Source organism: Syngnathoides biaculeatus, chromosome 22 (genome assembly GCF_019802595.1).
Source record: "Syngnathoides biaculeatus isolate LvHL_M chromosome 22, ASM1980259v1, whole genome shotgun sequence".
Taxonomy (NCBI): domain Eukaryota; kingdom Metazoa; phylum Chordata; class Actinopteri; order Syngnathiformes; family Syngnathidae; genus Syngnathoides; species Syngnathoides biaculeatus.
The window spans coordinates 3,746,533-3,766,445 of NC_084661.1; positions in this window are offsets into that span (position 1 = coordinate 3,746,533).

The window sequence follows — 19,913 nt, forward strand, 5'->3', positions numbered from 1 at the left end:
CACAAAAACAATTAAAGGTAATGTGAAAATTAATTGTTATTTTTCATTTTTATAATGCATAAATCTTAATTACTGAAAAGTAGACCCATACCAGAATTTGCAGTATTACCACAAGTAATGTAGAGATGCTTCGGTTTATTCATACCAACCACAAAGTGAAAATTGTACGTAAATAGAGGTGATCCGTAACCCGAGTTGTTGGTTAAAAAGGTTGTCCGTAACCCGACGGTCCACTGAATATTCACAATATTTTTTGCTTACCATTAAACATGGATTAAAATGTGTTTTTGATTGAATACTTGTCGTTTGGCACACTATTTGGTTAAGAAATACAAAACGCTGGTAAAACAACAACAATAGCTAGACATGAAGGGAGGATGTAAGGCTAAGAGACATTAATTATCACTTCTATAGAAGTTAATTAATTTGATGGACAGCAATGTATTGCATAGGGAAGCTTGCTGCATGATTAATATCCTGACAGGCTAATGGGTAAATGTCAAACATATTTGTACAGCTTTGCATGTTATGCTAGACAACACACACACACAAAGACACACACAAACCCAAGGGCACAGCGGATATGGTGAGTTACACCAACTCATGCCTCAATATAACTGCAGCGAATAGCAATTAGTGAGGCCATTTGTTTGACAGACACCTGACCAGCTCAGGGAGGTGTCAGAAGATGAATGAAGCACCTCCACAAGTATGCAGTCAACAAGTGAAGATTAACTGTTTCTGAAGATGCCATTTGCTTAATGCCTTTGCCATTTTCTTCGTCTCTATCAACTTGCTTTAGTGTTGTTTGAGTCATGAATGTTTCGTTCAGATAAATGAATCTTTTTAGTGGACAAACTCAACTGAATCCATTCATGAAATGATTCGTTCTTTGAGCTTGGCCGCTGCCTGACGAAGGACCAATGAGCAGCCAGCATGTGGGTGAGAGTGAACTTAATTAAGTGTACTGCCATGTGATTTGTGATTTGCCAGCGTTGTCATTCACTTCGATGAATGACCAATGAGCAGCCAGTGTCAGGCATTACTGTGCCATGGCAGGGACTTAATTAAATTGAATGTACTGATGTACGAGTGTAGTGAAGAACTGAAGGACTAAAGAGTGATTCGTTCGGGGAGGGATTTAATTTAACTGAACATACTGAAGTACTGAAGAACTGAAGAGTGATTCGTTCGGGGAGGGACTTAATTGAACTGAAGGTACTGCAGTACTGAAGAACTGCAGAACTGAAGAGTGAGTCGCTCGTTGACTTGAAAAAAATGACGTACTATGCAGTCAACACACCCATGAGTGATTTTAACCGCAAGGTTTTATTCAATTGTCCTTTGGTAGTCTAGTCTTGTCAAGCTCCCAGTTTGAGAATGAAGTTCTTGGCTTAGACTCACTTGAGTTGTATTTCCAATGTTACAAAATTCTTCAAATTGCACAACTCAAATAAGCACAAAGAGAAAAAATAACTGCAGTGTTAGCCAACAGTTACTTTGAGAATGCAATCAAACATCAAAATACGAGTGCGTACACCCACTCATAAAAATAAAAATTTCAAACTACAGTTTTTCTCAGGTTTTCAAAATAAAAGCTTAGAGAAAATATAAAGAAAATATAAAGTATAATGCCAAAATAAATAAGCATGTCAGATTGGAAATTAAATTACAATAGTGAAGATAATCCAAAACAGAATGTGAGGGATTTTGGTGAAATTAATAAAAAAAAAACAATTTCTCCAAAATCCTGAACATATGTAGAAAACTATATTCGGAATATTTGGCGATAACAAGAGATAAAATGTTCACATTCACTAAAACCAAGATGACCCCTTAAATTTGGTCCATTACTTCAGCATATGAAGCTACTTATGAAATAAGTTCAAAGAAGACAAGAGTTGATCAGGCTACTGTCTCTCCTTGTCAATATGGTGCCTTATACACAACATACATTCTTGGCACAAAATAACACCAATGAGAACATTTAACACACAGGATAAAAAAACAGAAAAATAATACACTGAAAACAAAGTACTTCATCATATACATGGTTGTGCTCCCTTTGTCTTTTAAAACAGGGTCAACAACGACTGAGATTTTTTGCTTAATCCATTTACACTACCCCCGGTGAGTGATTTCTATGCCATGTTTTCTACGAGATGCTTAACTGCCTTAACAACTCTGCCTGTACATGTTCTGAAAACCTGCCCCTCAGACCCTGATTTTTGTTCTGGCGCTTGATTACCACCCGCTGCCTCAGTTAAAATGTCATCATGGACTGCCCCACTCATGTTCTGAACACTGGCTTGAGAGTCAATTTGATCATCTATTGTGAGTGACCTGGAAACTACATTGGAGTCAGATGAGTGCCTCAGAGGTAAATCCTCCTCCCTCTGCCCTGTGATTCCACTGCCAGCAGAGTTATCCTGGGGTACCTGCACATGACAGCTGATCAGAGTCCCAAGTTGCGGACTGTGGCCTTTCATCCCCCTCTTCTGACTCTTTACCATACCCCAGCGACTCACAGTCGACATGTGATGACACACACACCCATGAGTGGGTCCGGTTCTCTGAAATTTCCTCCGGCAGACCTCTTAAAGCATCATGTGTCTTGTAGTCAACTACACTGGTGTCTTTCAGTACCAAAAAAACATCTCCACTGGGAGTCTAGGAACTTGACTGAACATTAGATAGAATGGGGCATATCCAGTAGTTTCATGGACGGTGGCATTGTAAGCGAAAGTCAGGGTTTGTATCTGCTGTGTCCAGTGTTGCTTTGCTGCCAGTGGTAAAGAACGCAGCATGCTACCAAGCATCCTATTAAATCGTTCAGTCTGTTCATTTACCATGGGGTGGTACGGAGTTCTATGTGACTTTGCTACCCCTGTGAGACTGAAGAGTTCTGATAAGAGTTTGCTTTCTAAATTTGCTCCTTGATAAGAATGCATTTGCTCGGGAAAACCATATGTGCAAAATATATTGTCCAAGAACTTCTTTGTAACCTGTTTTGCCGTCTGATTTACACACGGGAAATTTTGTAAAGTGGTCGGTTACGACCAGAACATCCACCGACCTCTGCTTGCCATCCTCAGCACCCCAAAAGTCTACACACACCAACTCTATGGGTGCTGAGGTATGAATGCTCTCCAGTGGGGCTTGGACAACTGCTTCAGGGGATTTTGCAAGGGTACACCGTTGGCAGCATTTAACATAATCCCGAATGCCTTTTTCCATTTGTGGCCAGAAAAAGCATAGTCTGGCAAGGTGTAGGGTTCTGGCTTGTCCTTGGTGCCCTGCAAGATCATGCACTCCAGAAAGGGCCTTGGCTTTACAGGCGGCTGGTAAGACAAACTGATACCTAGTATGTTTAGTTGCTGGGTCTTTTATTGTCCTATAGAGGACTCCATCCGTGCCTTGTAAAGTAAGTTGCTTCCCTCCCTGCTGGATGGTGGTGGACAAGCCACAGGACCCCCTGGATGTCTGGATCCGACTCCTGACTGTGACGAAGCTCCCCAAGGGACAGAGATGGAAGTGCATCTTGTTCAGACGGTGCCATCTGGGAAGTTATCTTGAGAAAATGCACCGCTCTTGACTCTGCAGCCTTTTCCCACTCAATCTGAGCTTCACAGATGGATTTAACATCAGAGGAGCCCCAACTTCCAACTTGATTGTCACAAGGGGTTTTTGTGATTGTGCAATCTGGTGCATGAGAACATTGAACCCTCTACTGTCATGATCCTGCCGGTCCTAGCCCTAGCTGTGCAGGTCCCCCGACACACCGGCAGTAACCAGGAGGCGCACACCTGCGCCTTATCCCCAGTACTTGCAGTACTTATTGGAGACAGCGGACGGTCTGGCTTTTCCAGATCGTTGCCATTGATGCCTCGTTCCTGCACTTCCTCGACTCTGATCTCGACTCCCGGCGTACCGACCCCTGCCTGTCTACTGCCTGCCCCATTAGCCTGTCGTCATTTTCACTGCTGCTCTCATGGATTCCCTGTGTGGTTACAGGCTCTGGATTGAATAAAGATATTTTCCGAATTGCCTCCACGTTTACCGAGTCGTGCATTTGGGTTCAACTCCGCGTTCTGGTTATGACACAACGATCTGGCCAAGACATGGACCCTGCCGACTCAGCTGCGAGCCATCACTCCCTACAGAAGTCTTGGGCTACTGCCGAATGGAGCCGCAATTCCGACATCTGCCGCACCTGGACCTCCTTCGTGTGCGCAATGATGCAAGTGTTCCAGGATGCTTCCCCGGAATGTGAGGCGGCGGCTTCATTGATCACGCTTCGGTGGGGCAATGTTGCGTAGCAGACTATGCTATCGAATTCTGCAGTCGAGCAGCAGAGAGTCAGTGGAACGAGGAGGCTCTTCTAGACGGGACTCTCACTGCGGATTCATAACCATCTCATCGCAGCAGAACTGCCTAGTACCCTGGACACGCTCATCGGGCTGACCCTCAGGATTAACCAGAGGCTAGCAATCCAGGGAAGGGTTGACGCATTACAGGAAGGAGAACAAAGTGGCCCTGCACCACAGCCCGCGCTCCAACCAGTGCCATACCTGAGACAGAGCCTGTGCAAGTCGAGGGCCTCAACGGTCTGGCTGAGGAGAGGCAATGACCCTGACGAGAGAGTCGATGCGACTACTGCTTATGGTTGGGTCACCTAGTGCCCCATTGCCCTGCCAGGCCAAAATGCCCCGCTGTCAAGATATCTACACTGGTGAGTGTCAATTACACTGGGGCTGCCTCGAATCGATCTCTGCTTCAGATTACGCTAAGCACAAGTGGATATACCTGCACGGCTACTGCATTCATAGATTCCGGGTCAGACGAGAACCTGCTAAATCCGCATGTAGTCGACTTGTTGGGCACAAAGACATTCCAGACACAACGACTCCTACTGTCATGATCCTGCCGGTCCTAGCCCTGGCTGTGCAGGTCCCCCGACACACCAGCGGCGAACGGAAAATTATTGTGCTGGGTGACGCACCGTACGCAATCACTGAACATGACTTACATACCGAACGCATAAATTTTCATGTTTTTGACCCCTGAAACAGTGACATTATTCTGGGCAGCTCCCGGCTCAAGAGACACAATCCACACATCGATTGTTCCACCGGCCAAATCAGAGCACGGGGCGCAGAGTGCGGTGCAGCATGCTTCGGGGCTCCAGTAGAGGGGAATCTGCAGGTCGCCTCGGTAAAGCTGCGAGAGCCACAACCAGAATCGGACCTGTCACTGGTTCTGTCTTGCTATTGGGACTTTAAAAAAGTATTTTCTGAAGGAAAGGCCAAGTCCCTTCCGCCTCACCAGCCTTATGACTGCTCCATGGAGTTATTACCCGGCACCTCACCCCCACGTGGGAGGCTTTTTTTTCTTCAACAGGCCCGGACCACCAAGCCATGAGGAGTCGCTGGCGGCGGGTCTTATTTGACTGTCGTCGTCGCCCGCGGGAGGCGGCTTCTTCTTTGTTGATGAAAAGGATGCCACCTTATGTCCCTGTATCGACTACCAGAGATTGAACGACATCACCGTCAAAAACAGATACCCTCTTCCTCTAATCGCCACGGCGTTTGAGTTGTTGCAAGTAGCCTGAATTTTCACCAAACTGGATCTACAAAATGCGTAGCACCTGGTGCGCATCAGGGAAGGGGGTGAGTGGAAGACAGCCTTCAACACACCAACGGGCCACTATGAATATCAGATGATGCCGTTTGGTCTGACCAACACGCTGGCTGTGTTCCAAAATTTCATTAATGATGTACTCCGAGAAATGCTGAACAAACACGTATTCGTCTACTTCGAGGATATTTTGATTTTTTTTCCCCAAACGAGGTTTCCCATGTCTAGCACGTTAGAGACGTGTTCCACCAACTCCTGCGGCACGACCTTTACGTCAAGGTGAAGAAATGCAAGTTTCATTTGCCTTCCGTCACATTCCTGGGTTTCATTTTAATCCGCATAGACCCGAGCAAGGTCGACTTCGTTCTCCAGTGGCCTACTCCTACCAACTGCAGGGAGGTTCAGAGGTTCATCGGTTTTGCCAATTTTTACCGTAAGTTCATCTGGAACTTCACTCCCATAGCCGCGCCATTGCACGCACTCACCTCACTTCACAACCCATTTGAGTGGGATGCAGCCTGCCAGGTGGCCTTCAGCAGGCTCAGATCCAGCTTTACGTCAGCTCCGTTTCTCATCCTGCCTGATCCGGAGAGACAATTTGTCGTAGAGGTGGACGCGTCGGACTCGGGAATGGGGGAAGTGCTCTCCCAGAGGAGGACGAGGGATCGGCGACTACACCCTTGCGCCTTCTTGTCCAAAAGGCTGACTACGGCAGAGCGGAAGTATGATGTTGGCGACCGTGAGCAGCTCGCAGTCAAGACCGCCTTGGAAGAGTGGAGGCATTGGCTGGAGGGGTCCAAGGTGCCATTCCTGGTGCTAACTGATCACAAAACCCTGAATATCTCAGGACTGCCAGGAGGATGAATGCCCGTCAGGCCAGGTGGGCTCTATTCTTCACCCAGTTTCACTTTACATTGTCATTTCGCCCAGGTTCAAAGAACGACAAGACGTGTTATCCCAAATCCACAAGGGGGTACGAGCCGAGGCCGAGCATGTTACAATCCTCGCTGAGTCTTGCTTTGTCTCAGGCGTACATGGGAGAGGCCCGGATAAGGGACACTCTGAATGACTCTTCTAGGCCGACTGGATGTCCCAGCGATCGACTGTTCGTTGTACCCTCACTGAGGGGGTGGGGTGGGGGGGGGTGTCATAGACTGGGTTCACACAAATAGGACTGTTTGCCATCCTGGCATGGCGAAGACCCATTCGGTGATAGAACAGCGGTTTTGGTGGCCAAACCTTGGGAGGGACGTACGAGAGTATGTCAACGTGTATCCGGTTTGCATGGCCAACATGACCTCCCGCCTGCAACCTATGGGTGAGCTAACCCCCTACCTGTTCCCTCACGTCCATGGTCCCACATCTCCTTGGACTTTGTGACGGGTCTACCAGGCTCTCAGGGTAACACTGCCGTCCTGTCGGTGGTTGATCGATTATCAAAGATGGTTCATTTTATACCACTACCAAAAATCCCCTGTGTCAAACGTAATGCCAAACTCCTGCTTGATAGGGTCGTCAGCTATCACGGATTACCAACTGACGTGGTTTCGGATAGGGGGCCACAATTCGTATCGCGCTTCTGGAAGGAGTTCTGCTCCCTTATCGGGGCAAAGGCAACACCCGGAGTCCAATGGTCAGACTGAGAGGATCAACCATGATATGGAGACCGGTCTACGCTGCTTGGCTTCACGTGACCACAGCACCTGGAACCGGCACCTCGGATGGGTGGAATACACCTATAATTCGCTGCCCTCCGTATCATCAGGTATGGCTCCCTTCCAAGTTGTCCATGGATACCCCCGAGTCCCCAGTGCCATCTGCGTTGGCAGTCATGAGACGCTGCACGAGGACCAAAAGGCCAAAAGGATGCTGTTCCGAATGGGTCGCACCTACAAGGCCACGGGAGATCACAAGAGGAGGAAGGTACCAACATTCAAGGTGGGACAACGCGTCTGGTTGTACACAAGGGGCCTTCCAGTTCGGACAGAGTCTCGCAAGCTAGCTCCCAGGTTTGTGGGTCCGTTCTCCATCACCAAAGTAATTAATCCAGTTGCTGTCTCCCTGAACCTCCCCAGGTCTATGAGAGTCCATCCCACATTCCACATGAGCCTGCTCAGACCAGCTCGCCCTTCTCCATTAGCCCCCTCGGCCCCCCTGCATGGTCGATGGAGGCCCAGTGTACTCAGTGCATCGGCTCCTGTCGTCCCGTCGTAGAGGGAGGGAGGTCCAGTGCTTGGTGGACTGGGAGGGATACGTCCCGGAAGAGTGTTCCTGGAACCCGTCCAGGTTCGTAGTAGAGCCTAGACTCATTAGGGACTACGCATCCCATCCTGGGGCACCTGGGCCGTCTGGGGCCAAGGCGTTAAGGAAGGGGGAGGGGTACTGTCATGATCCTGCCGGTCCGAGCACTGGCTGTGCAGGTCCCCCGACACACCGGCAGTCATCGGGAGGCGCACACCTGTGCCTCATCTCTAGTAATTACCTGCAGTACTTATCTGACCCAGCGGACGGTCTGGCTTTGCCAGATCATTGCCATTGATGCCTCGTTCCCGCACTTTCTCGACTCTTGTCTCGACTCCCTGCCTACCGACCCCTCCCTGTCTACTGATCTGCCCCGTAAGCCTGTCGTCATTATCACTGCTGCTCTTGTGGACCGCCTGCCTGGTTACCGACTCTGGACTGAGTAAAAATTTTTCCCGAACTGCCTCCACGTTTCCCAAGTTGTGCATTTGGGTCAAACTCCGCGTTCTGGTTATGACATGTACCTGAAAACATCTTGCACTCCTTCCACATTTGTAGCCTTAGCCTCTGCCAAAAGGTTTTCATATGGCTCACTGATCAGTCTTTGACCGACTGACCTGGAGAAGGGATCTCAACTCAAGGCATCTGCCAGAATGTTCTTTGATCCAGTGATATGCTTGATGTAGAATGTGTATGGGGAGAGTTTAGCCACCCACCGCTGTTCACAGGCGTCAAGTTTGAGTTTTGTCATTAAGTAGGTTAGTGGATTATTGTCGGTCCACACTGTAAAAATGTGTTCCTTCAAGCAATGACCGAAATTTTCACAAACACTTCACTTGGGCGCCGAGAATTCCAAGCGATGGGCAGGATAACTCTTGTAACCCAGTCAGAGTCTTGCTTGCAAAGGCGATTTTGCGGGCTTTAGTCCCAGCTTCTGGAAAGTCCCTACTTGTCCCAAAAACCACTGGCGATCACTCTGGTGATGATCTTTGGCGAAGAAATCCAGGCCACGGCACCAATATAGCTGGGCCAGTACACACAGCCTGGCTCACTCCGTTGTGTTCTGGTGCACAGAGGGAGACTGGACATAGAAGGACGCTGGACACAAAGGTTGCTGTCTGACTGGTGTTCTATTCCTCCATCATATGAAATGAAAACAAGAGTGTGAGCTTCATGCCATCCAAAAAGCCACCTTTCCCAACCAGAATCATCACCGACTGGAGAGAGACTTGCATCACTTCCTCCGGTTTTCAAAATAAAAGCGATCACTTTCCAAATAAAGAAAATATAATGTATAATGCCAAAATAAATAAACATGTCAGATTAGAAATTAAATTACAATAGTAAAGATAATCCAAAACACAATGTGAGGAATTTTGGTGAAATAAATTTTTTTAAAAAACAATATAACCAACACTCTTTTCTCTTGTATGTTACACAAGGTCTAGAAGATCTGGCTATATATACTGTAGTCAGACTCTCTTTGGGGCAAATCTCTAGAACCAGTCTTCTTAACAGTAGTTGTACTCTGTTTTCATTTTTTTATTTATTATTTTTCTTTTCTTCATGTCACGTGAGAGACACCAAGCAGCTCTGGGAACAATTATTGCAACCCAGGTCGATGCTCGTACAATGTGGTTCACCCCGGCAGACGATAGGGTAGCCTTCCTCCCTCCGTCTTAATTCTGTCACGTTTTTAAGAATTGGGAAAATAATCCCTCATTCATCTTCCTATAAATCCCCTGTTAACATCACAATCCCAATGGCTCCATTCTGTTTCCCTTGCTAATGATACATTTTAGATCTTCATGTGAACTGCAGTGCTGACCAATCGACTCAATTCAAGCGTATTATTAACTATAACTTCGGCCAGGTGCTACTACCCTTTGGTAGTTCTCTTTTTCCAACCTCCACACAAAATATTTTAAACATTGAGAAGTTAAGATGACGTAACATTAAAAGTGATATTTCTGTGCATGGTGACACATCTTGGTTTACATTTCCATCAAATGTCTCATTTTGAAACAAAATGAAAATAAATACAGACGAGGCTGTTGCAAAACACAAACATACCTGTATACATGCATACATAGATAGATACGTGTACAGTAGACAAATGTTCTTTCCTCCTCTAATGAGGCCAATATTAAGAGCATTTAAAAGACTGCTGTTCCAGGACATTAGCATGAATGCTTCTGATGATAGTAGAAAGTCAAATGTCAATGATGGAGCCTGGTTCAGTCTAATGACTGAAACAGGAGATCACTTTTAAGAGTGGATGCCAATTAATTCTGACCTGCTGATCTTTGGCTGCTCCCCAGCGATCCACCAGACATGAGAGAATCATTCCAAAATTGGTACCTTCATTCCCCTACAAAAGTATTAGAGCACTGAGGTAATTTCATTTATCGAGTACAACTCAAGTAAACAGTACCTTGTTTTTATCAGTGTTGTTAAAAATGAATGATGTGAATGATGTATATATATTTGACACGGTGGATGAGCTGGTAAAGCTGGTAAAGCTATGGGTTCACAGCTCTGAGGACCTGGGTTCGATCCCGGCCCCGCCTGTGTGGAGTTTGTATCTTCTAACCCTGGGTTTTCTCCGACACTTCAATTTCCTCCCACATCCCCAAATCATGCAGAATTAATTGGACACTCTAAATTGCCCCTAGGTGTGATTGTGATTGTCTGTCTCTATGTGCCTTGCGATTGGCTGGCAACCAGTTCAGGGTGCACCCCGCCGACTGCCCATTGACAGCTGGCATAAGCTCCAGCACTCCTCAGGACCCTTGTGAGGATAACCAGCAAAGAAAATGTATGGATGGATATATTTGTTATGAAGACGTAACATGTTTGGTAGCAACTCACTGAGCAGTGTTAATTTCCATCAACAAAAATTTTCCCATGTCTTCTATAATTTAAGATCTTTAAAATACTCACTGCCTGCTTAACCCATATCGGCTGCTGTTATTGCCTCTTTGTTCTTAACGTAGAGTAAGTGTGGGGGTTGCATGTCGGTTTGTCATGGCTGGGTTGAATGTATGTGCGCGCACGCGTGTATGTGTGTGCGTCAGTGACAGGCAGTGCATTTGTGATCTGTACCTTTAATCGGAACTTAATCCAACAGTAAATAGAACTACAACATTGCAATTATAGAAACTATCAATACCATACAAAAGCAATACACAGTAACAAATTGATGTACAAAAAATGAAATTATGACAGTAATAGACTGTTTTCTATCAAAGCAATGCATTATGGGATACTACATTTGTGGGGTGTTGACTATTTTTCATTATATATGGTAATATACAGTACTATAAATAGTATAGCATTCTGTGACGAATTTGCAAATCAAGAAGAGTGACACCACATAAATATCATATGCTGCTGTATTTATTTCATTGACACGCTGGGAGCATTAATCCCTCTAAACTGTGCACAGGCGCAATTGCAAACTCCTGCTGTAGTCTCTGCGAACAGACACTCTGTGTTGCGCACAAAAAATTAAAATAAAAAAAAGATTTGGCCTCACATTTCTGAGGACTCTGGTTCAAATCCCTGCCCCAACTGTATGGAGGTTTTATGTTCTCCCCGTGTCTGTGTGGGTTTTCTTCAGACATTCCGGTTTCCTCCCATATCCAAAAAACAACAACAAATCCCAGAAAAGTATTTAAGCTTCGTGTGTGCATTAGTTTGGCAGATTGTTGTACCTTGATGTCAGGTTGCAGCAGTTCCAGGGTCATGTCTTTCATCCTTTGTGCACCGAAACCTGCCACGTTGACAACCTTGGCTCTTCGCCTTGTGATTCTGACACTGTTGTCCGTTTGGACTGCCTGTTTGTGTATCAACTTTGGATGAAATAAATATGTGCCCTGAACTTTACCTGGTCTGGTGAGTCGTGCACTCTGGGTCCAACCCCATGATCTGATCCTGACATACATCCTTGTATAATGCGGCCGTATACAGACCACAACAAGTTTTAAGAGTGTTTTGTCTTGTCATCTTCATTGATGCAAATTAATGATAGCAAGTTTTCGTAATCACACTTTTGTTGGCCACACATAATTAGACATTGCATTTTTGTGGTGCTTGTGGTGATCGGAGTTGGTGAAACTTGCCAGACTAACCACCATTCTCATTCAGGACCTCCTTTTTTTCCTATTCTTTGAACCACGAATGAAGACTGTGTTGTCTTGCTGACTGGGCATTTCATTGCTCCATACAGAGTTATATTCCATCAATGGGTCCAGTTTGGAAAGTTGAAAGTCCTCTGGAATTTGGCCAATTTGAAGACAACATGCCAAAAACGTGATTAGCAATGTATCGATTTTTACCTTGAATCATCAATGCACAGCAGAAAAGTCTACGCTTCGACAAGTCAAGTAATAATTTCCACCCTAATCAGAATGATGGCTCTTTTCTTCATGGTTGTAATTTGTGTAACCCCTGTTATTGTTTCTCTTCAAATAGCAAGTATAACGACATGTGTTCTGATGTTGGTACGTGGTGTGATATGAATAAAATATCTTGTTAGCATTTAGTCAGAATCTGCATATTGGACAAAACATTTTAGTGATGAAGATGGAGCTTCGAATTGCACTGCTGCCCACGTTCGTTCCGCATTCTCGAGGTCCTGCTATTGTTAATCTTTTCAGGCGACCAGGCCAAGGCAGCTAACAGCTATTCTCATTTACAACCAGTTTATTTCCTTACTTTTGGACCCACAATGGGATAAGAAGACTCCATTGCTTCAGAGTGGTTTGCTTTTTTCTTTCTTTTTTCTTTCTTTTTCCATCTATCTATCTATCTATCTATCTATCTATCTATCTATCTATCTATCTATCTATCTATCTATCTATCTATCTATCTATCTATCTATCTATCTATCTATCTATCTATCTATCTATCTATCTATCTATCTATCTATCTATCTATCTATCTATCTATCTATCTATCGAGAGTGATATAAGTATAGAATGTTTTACAGAAACTTTTCTCTCCTCTGTCATTCTTCATCTGAGTTGCCCTGTAGAGTAGTGGTCAGCCTCATCATGCTAAAAGAGCCACCTACACTAAATTACCAAGAAAAACAGAAACCATGCACGAACCAAAGAAGAAAGAAAACCTGCTGGCCCAACAGGCAGATATCTCCCACATGGTCAGCTTGTGAGCTTGTCTATGTGTGCTTTTGAGGGAAAGAAGGGGGTGGGAGTGTGAGTGTGGGGGGGGGGGGGGCAGTCATGGCAATTTGGGGTGACAGTAAAAACTACAGCACGTGGGTGGACAGTGACAGGCCCTGACAGACATGATGTCATGCAAACAATATAAGACAAAATGAAGCGTAAGAAAGCAGAAAAAAATGTTGAAGTTTCTGTTTCTTTACAGTATTTCAATGCCATCACCATGTCAGCATCACTCACCAAACGTAACACACATTATTCTTTTATGGGGCTTAAATGACTTTCTAAATTCTTAATCATGTACAATTATTATTCCAATATAATTTTGCTATCCATCCATCAATTTTCATAGCTGCTTATCCTCAAGAGTCGCGGGGCGTGCTGGACCCTATCCCAGCTGTCAACGGGCAGGACGCAGGGTACACCCTCAACTGGTTGCAATAGTAATATTCCATCAATTTTCTTAGTCGTATAACCTCATAAGGGTCACAGGAGTGCTGGAGCCTATCCCAGCTGTCAACAGGCAGTACACCCTGAACTGGTTGCCAGCCCATTGCAGGGCACATAGAGACAAACTGCCACATTCACAATCACACCTCGGGGCAATTTAGAGTGTCCAATTATTGTTACATGTTTTGGGGATGGGCAAGGAAACCGGAGTGCCTCCTTCTTATTCACAAGTGAGTGATACAAAGTCACATCACTGCAGAGGCTGCACCGATCCACCTGGCCATCTCCCACTCCATTCTTCATTCACTCATGAAGAGGACCACAAGATACTTGAACTCTTCCATTTGGGGGAGGATCTCATTCCTGGCCTGGAGAGGGCACGTCACACTTTTCTGACTGAGGACCATTGTCTCAGATTTGAAGGAACTTATTCTTATCCTAGTCTCTTTATACTCAGCAGCAAACCCCACTAGTGACACTTGGAGATACTTGCTTGATGAAGCCAATGGAAGTACATCATCTGCAAAAAGCACAGATGCAATATTGAGGCCACCAAACCGGACCCCTTCTATGCTTTGTTTGCCGCCAGAGATTCTGTCCATAAATTTTATAAACAGAATCGGTGACAAAGGGAAGCCTTGATGGAGACTAACTCCCACCGGAAACTAATTCAACTAACGTCGACAATGGAGATGAACTCTGAAACCCCCACAGGACAAACACCTTTTCCAAGTGCACAAAACAAATGTAGACTAGTTGGGTGAACTTCCATCCACCCACAAAGACACTGCTGAGGGTGTAGAGCTGGTCCACTGTTCCATGGCCAGGATGAAAATGAAATTCCTCCTCCTGAATTTGAGATTTGACTTTTGATGGACCCTCCTCTCTAGCATCTCTGAATAGACCTTACCAAAAAGGCTGAAGAGTGTGACCAAGCTGTAGATGGAACATGTGATCAGGTCCCCTTCCTTAAAAAGGTGGACCACGAGCCCAGTCTGCTAATCCAAGAGGACCAGTCACAGATGTTGCCGAGGTGTGTCAATCAAGCCCCAAACCAACCAAAGCCTTTAAGAACTCCGAGTGAATCTCATCCACTCCTGGGGCCTTGTCACCAAGGAACTTTTTAACCACCTTAGTGACCTCAACCCCAGAGATAGGAGAGCCCGCCTCAGAGAACCAAGACTCTGGTTTCCTCATTGGAAGGTGTGTCGGTGGAATTGAGGAAATCTTCAAAGTATTCTCCCCACCACCTCCCAAATTGAGGTCAACAGTGCCCCAATCCTCACTTTACACAGTGTTTACGGTGCACTGCTTCCGCCTGCGGTTAAGCCAGATGGCAGACCAGAATTTCCTCAAAGCCATCTGGACGTCTTTCTCCATGGCCAAACCGAACTCCTACCATGGCCAAGTTTTTGCTTTAGCGACCACTGAACCTGCCAGCACCATCAGCTACCTTGGGAGTCCCACTGGCCAAAAAGTCCTTCAGCATGACGGCATCCCTAACCATTGTTGTCCACCAATTGGTTCAGGAATTTTTGGCCTGGTACTGACCATCTTACCGCCGCAGCTCAAGTCTGCAGATTCACCAATAGAGGCGCGGAACATGGTCCACTCAGAATCATTGTACCCCAAATCAACCCGATCATGAGCAAACTTCTTTTGGAGATGGGAATTGAAACGCTTTTTGTCAGGGGATTGTGTAAGATGTTCCCAGCAGACACTCATAATACGTTGGGCCTACCAAGTCAAACTGACATCTTCCCCGACTATTGGAGTGAACACACCATGAGGTGGTGATCAATTGACAGTTCTGCATTCCCTCCGCCCAATGTTCGATAACACATCCTCAAACCCGATCATTGAACTGCAACACGTCCTGGTGGCAAGTACATGTGTGGAGACTCTTATGCTTGATCATGGTGTTCGTTATGGACAATCTCTGATGAGCATAGAAGTCCAGGAATAGATCACCACTACGGTTATGATCGGGGGAGGGGAGGTGGGGTGTTCTCCCTCTAAGGACTCAAAAAAGGTGGGTACTCTGAACTGGAGACTTGTGCAAAGGCATGAACAGCAGTCAGGACCCGACCGCCCTCCTGAACGTGGAGGGAGGCTACCCTCTTGTCCACTGAACCCCAACATACAACCACCAAGCCTGGGGGAAATAAATACACCCACACCTTATCGGTGTGCCAGTCCATCATGGCAGGCTGAAAAGTATTGTGACTGTCTGCTTGGAACGGCTGACAGATTTCCCTGTCAGAAGGAATTTCCACTCCAACCTCTGAAGGAATTTTACTAATTTTCCGGGGGAGGCTGTGGACATTGAGTCCAAGTGGACAATGTTCCAGCTGACTGGAGCTGTGGCCATAAGGTGGTGCTTGTTGTGGCGGCAACCCCTGAACACGTTGGTGGACACCATTAGTGAGGGATACCATCAAGCTGAAGAAGGAGTCCAATCAGGGACTTCTGGCCTGTGGGACTTCCGAGGCAGCTTATAGGGACTAGCTGGGCAAGTGGAATGCAACTTGGGTGATCGCTGAGGCATGGAGAACTACTTCAAAATGTCTTCGAGGAAATTCTGGTCCACCGTCCGGCATCTCAGGAGGAGGGCACAGTTGACCTTAACATGGGGCGTTGTGAGTCGGTGGGAAAAATACTTTAAAGACCTCCTCAATTCCACTGACATGCCTTCCCATCAGGAAGCAGAGTTTGGGTTTTCTGGGGCGACCTCGTCCATCTGTGGTGTTGAGGTCATCGAGATGGTTGAAAAGCTCATTGGTGGCAGGGCCCCGGGGGTGGATATGATTTGCCCAGAGTTCCTCAAGGCTCTGGATGTTGTGGGGCTGTGCTCTTTGACACACCTCTGCAACATTGAGTGGACATTGAGACAGTGCCTCTGGATTCGAAGGAGGACTGGAGGGTGTATTCCAGATTCAAGATTATCACACTACTCGGCCTACCCAGTAAGGTTTATTCAGGGGTGATGGAGAGGAAGGTTCATTTGGAAGTCAAATCTCAGATTCAGGAAGACCAATGTTGTTTTCGTTCTGGTGGTGGAACAGTGAACCAGCTCTACACCCTCCACAGGATCCTTCAGGGTGCATGGGAGTTTGCAAAACCAGTCTACATGTGTTTTGTGGACTTGGAGAAGGCGTTTCACCGTGTCACTCAGGGAGTCCTATGGGGAGTTATTTAGGTGTATGGGGTACTGAGACCCCTGATACGGGCTGTCCGGTCCGTGTACGTGTGTCAGAGTTTGGTCTCATTTCCGATTAGAGTTGGACTCCGTCAAGGCTGCCTTTTGTTCATAACTTTTATGGACAGAGTTGGTCCGGGCAGCCGAATTGAAGAGGGGGTCCGGTTTGTTGGCCTCAGCATTGCATTTCTGCTATTTGCAGATGATGGTTTTGTGTTGGCTTCATCTCGCTGTGATCTCCAACACACACTGGAGAGGTTCCCAGCCAAGTGTGAAGCGGATTAGAGGAGGAGGCAGCCACCAGGATCTGAACAGATAAAGAGGGGCTGTATTGGACGACATGAAGTTCTTAATTGAAACTGTGTGTGAGGAAAACCATCAGGATTTTTCCAAATCAGAAATCCTGGATGATAATCAAGGTTTGTTTACTCCTTAGGGCCCCCAGAACTGCTTTCAGGTCAGGTGACAGAGCTCTTTACAGCATACCTCAGGCTGAAGTGAAAAAGGGATCAACACCAAAAACGAATACAAGAAGCACATAGAGTCCCATCTTGCCAGCCCCAGGAGGTGTGGTGGGATCTAAAGAGCCTCACAAATTTCAGAGGCTGTGATGCGACACCAGGAGACACAAGCGAGTTATTGGCAGAAGAACTCAACAGTTTCACATCCTTGTTTTACACCTTCGACTGGAGCCCAGTCCACAAAATAGCATCATTGTCAATTTTGATGGTAAATGGTAAATAAATGGTCAGTCTGATCTCAAAGGGAGATGGGGCACCCAACAGAGAGGAGGTCCAGAAGCTCACAATCTGGTGCACAGACAACAATCTGGCTGTCCTTGTCATTGGTGTGTCTGTTCCCGATGTTCACCAGTGTCTCGTTTTGGTGATTATGGTCCATGTATATATTGCCATGTGTGCAGTCTGGTTCTTGCCAGATCGTTGTACTGCTTTGTCACATTCCCGCAACCCTTTGCCTATTTCCTTGCTACTCTGTGTACCGAACCCTTCCTCGTTAACGTTTGGACTGCCTGCCTGTGTTTCGACCTTGGACAGAATAAAGACGCTTCCTGAAGTGTACCTGGTCCTGTGAGTCGAGTATTCTGGGTTCAGCCTCGTAGTCCACAACGCCCTCCAGGCTCAAGGACAACGTCTTCCAAACACAAAGACCATCTCCAGATGGTGACTCGCCAGTTGGAGCAGCTGAGCAACAACTTTCGAGAGGTATTTGTGGCTTAGTTCCCTGTTCGCATCCTTCCTCAGCGGCGCTGATGCCAGCAAGTAGCTACCGCGGTATCATCCCGTATCCACGAGCCAGTCGCCTTGCTGGTCCCTGGCACACATTTGGGTGTCTCCTCTCCGCTCTCCTGTCCGGAGCGGGGACTCTGGTAATGTTAAGCCGTTCGTCATTCATTGTGAGATTTACTTCAAGCTACAGACTGCTGCCTTTCCCTCTGACAGAGCCAAGATCACGTTCATTATTTCTCACCTGATGGGACGTGCTGAAGAATGGGCGACCACTGAGTGGAGCTGCAACGTGGACACGTATCAGACGTGGGCGTCCTTCGTGAGGTCCACGGCGCAAGTGTTCCAGTATGCATCCCCTGAATGTGAAGTTGCAAACTCCTTGATAACGCTGCGGCAAGGCAAGCGTCGGGTCTCCGACTACGCCATTGACTTCCCCATTGTTGCAGCCAAAACCTATTGGAACAACAGGTCGCTCCTAGATGCATTCTTTCAAGTGCTGTCCCCGGTGTAAAGTACCAGATGACCCCGCTGGACTTACCGACAGACCTGGACGCACTCATCACTCTCACTTTAAAAATAGACAAGAGACTCATGGATCTGGAGCAGGACAGCACCTGGCGGAGGGACACACCTGCGCATATCAGGGACGCTCCTCTGGGCCGGCAGAGGGAGGGACTCTGCTTCTACTGCAGGCAGTCGGGGAACACAATAACCCACTGCTCGGTCAAACCAGCTGGTACTTCACCCCAAACCCTGACGAGGGTGCGTCTCAACCTCATTCAGGACAGTCCGGACCAAAGACTTCCTCTTGTCACCCTGTGTTCGGGAGGACAGCCACTCAGGACAAATGGACTGTAGTTCGGGTGCCAATCTTTTAAATTCTCAGTTGGTCAAAAGCATGGGCCTAAGGACTTTCACAGTACAATGCACCCATTATGGTTACGCCACAAATGGCAGTTTCCTCGGCAAAACAACCCACCGCTCTCAGACGCTCACACTGACATTTTAGGATTTACATTCAGAACGTAACAGCTTCCATGTTTTTGACATCATGGGCCATAACATAATCTTGGGGTGTCCCTGGCTCAAAATACATAACACCCATATTGACTGGTCGACCAGGGAAATCAGGTCTCGTCCCAGGAAGTGGAAAGGGAAGAGGCCCGCGACATGAGCTGGACCTATCTTCAGTCCCCTCCTGTGACCATGACCTGAGGGAAGTATTTTCCAAATATAAGGCATGGAAGAACAGAGGTTTTTTGGATTCACCAACTTCTACCGTAAATTCGTCCGAAACTTTAGTACGATTGCGGCCCCATTGCATCCACTAACCTCACCCCACAATTCCTTCATTTGGAACCCGTCCTGCCGGCACCCTTCAGTAAGTCCGAGGCCAGTTTTACCTCAGCTCTGGTTCTCACCTTGCCCGATCCAGATAGGCAGTTTGTCGTCGAGTTTGATGCGTTGGATTTAGGGATAGGGGCAGTTCTCTCACAGAGAAGTCACAAAGACGGAAAATTACACCCCTGCGCATTCTTATCTAAAAAAAAAAAATAACTCCAGCAGAACAAAATTACGACATTGAAGACCGCAAGCTTATAGCAGTCAAGGAAGCGATGTCAGAATGGAGACATTGGCTAGAGGGGGCACAGGTCCCGCTCTTGGTATTAACAGACCACAAAAATTTAGAATATATGAGGTCAGCCAAAATGGCTAAATGCCAGGCAAGCTAGATGGGTACTTTTCTTTACGCGGTTTCGCTTTGTCATGACCTATCGGCCGAGGACAAAGAACAGGAAACTCGATGCACTGTCGCGTGTGCATGTTGGGGAAAAAACTGAGTCCGACGCCACTCCTATCCTCTCCAAAGCTTGTTTCATCTCACTCTTCACCTGGGAAATTGAAACTCAAGTCAAAAATGCGCTAAAGGACCTTGCAGTCCTGGAGTCTATA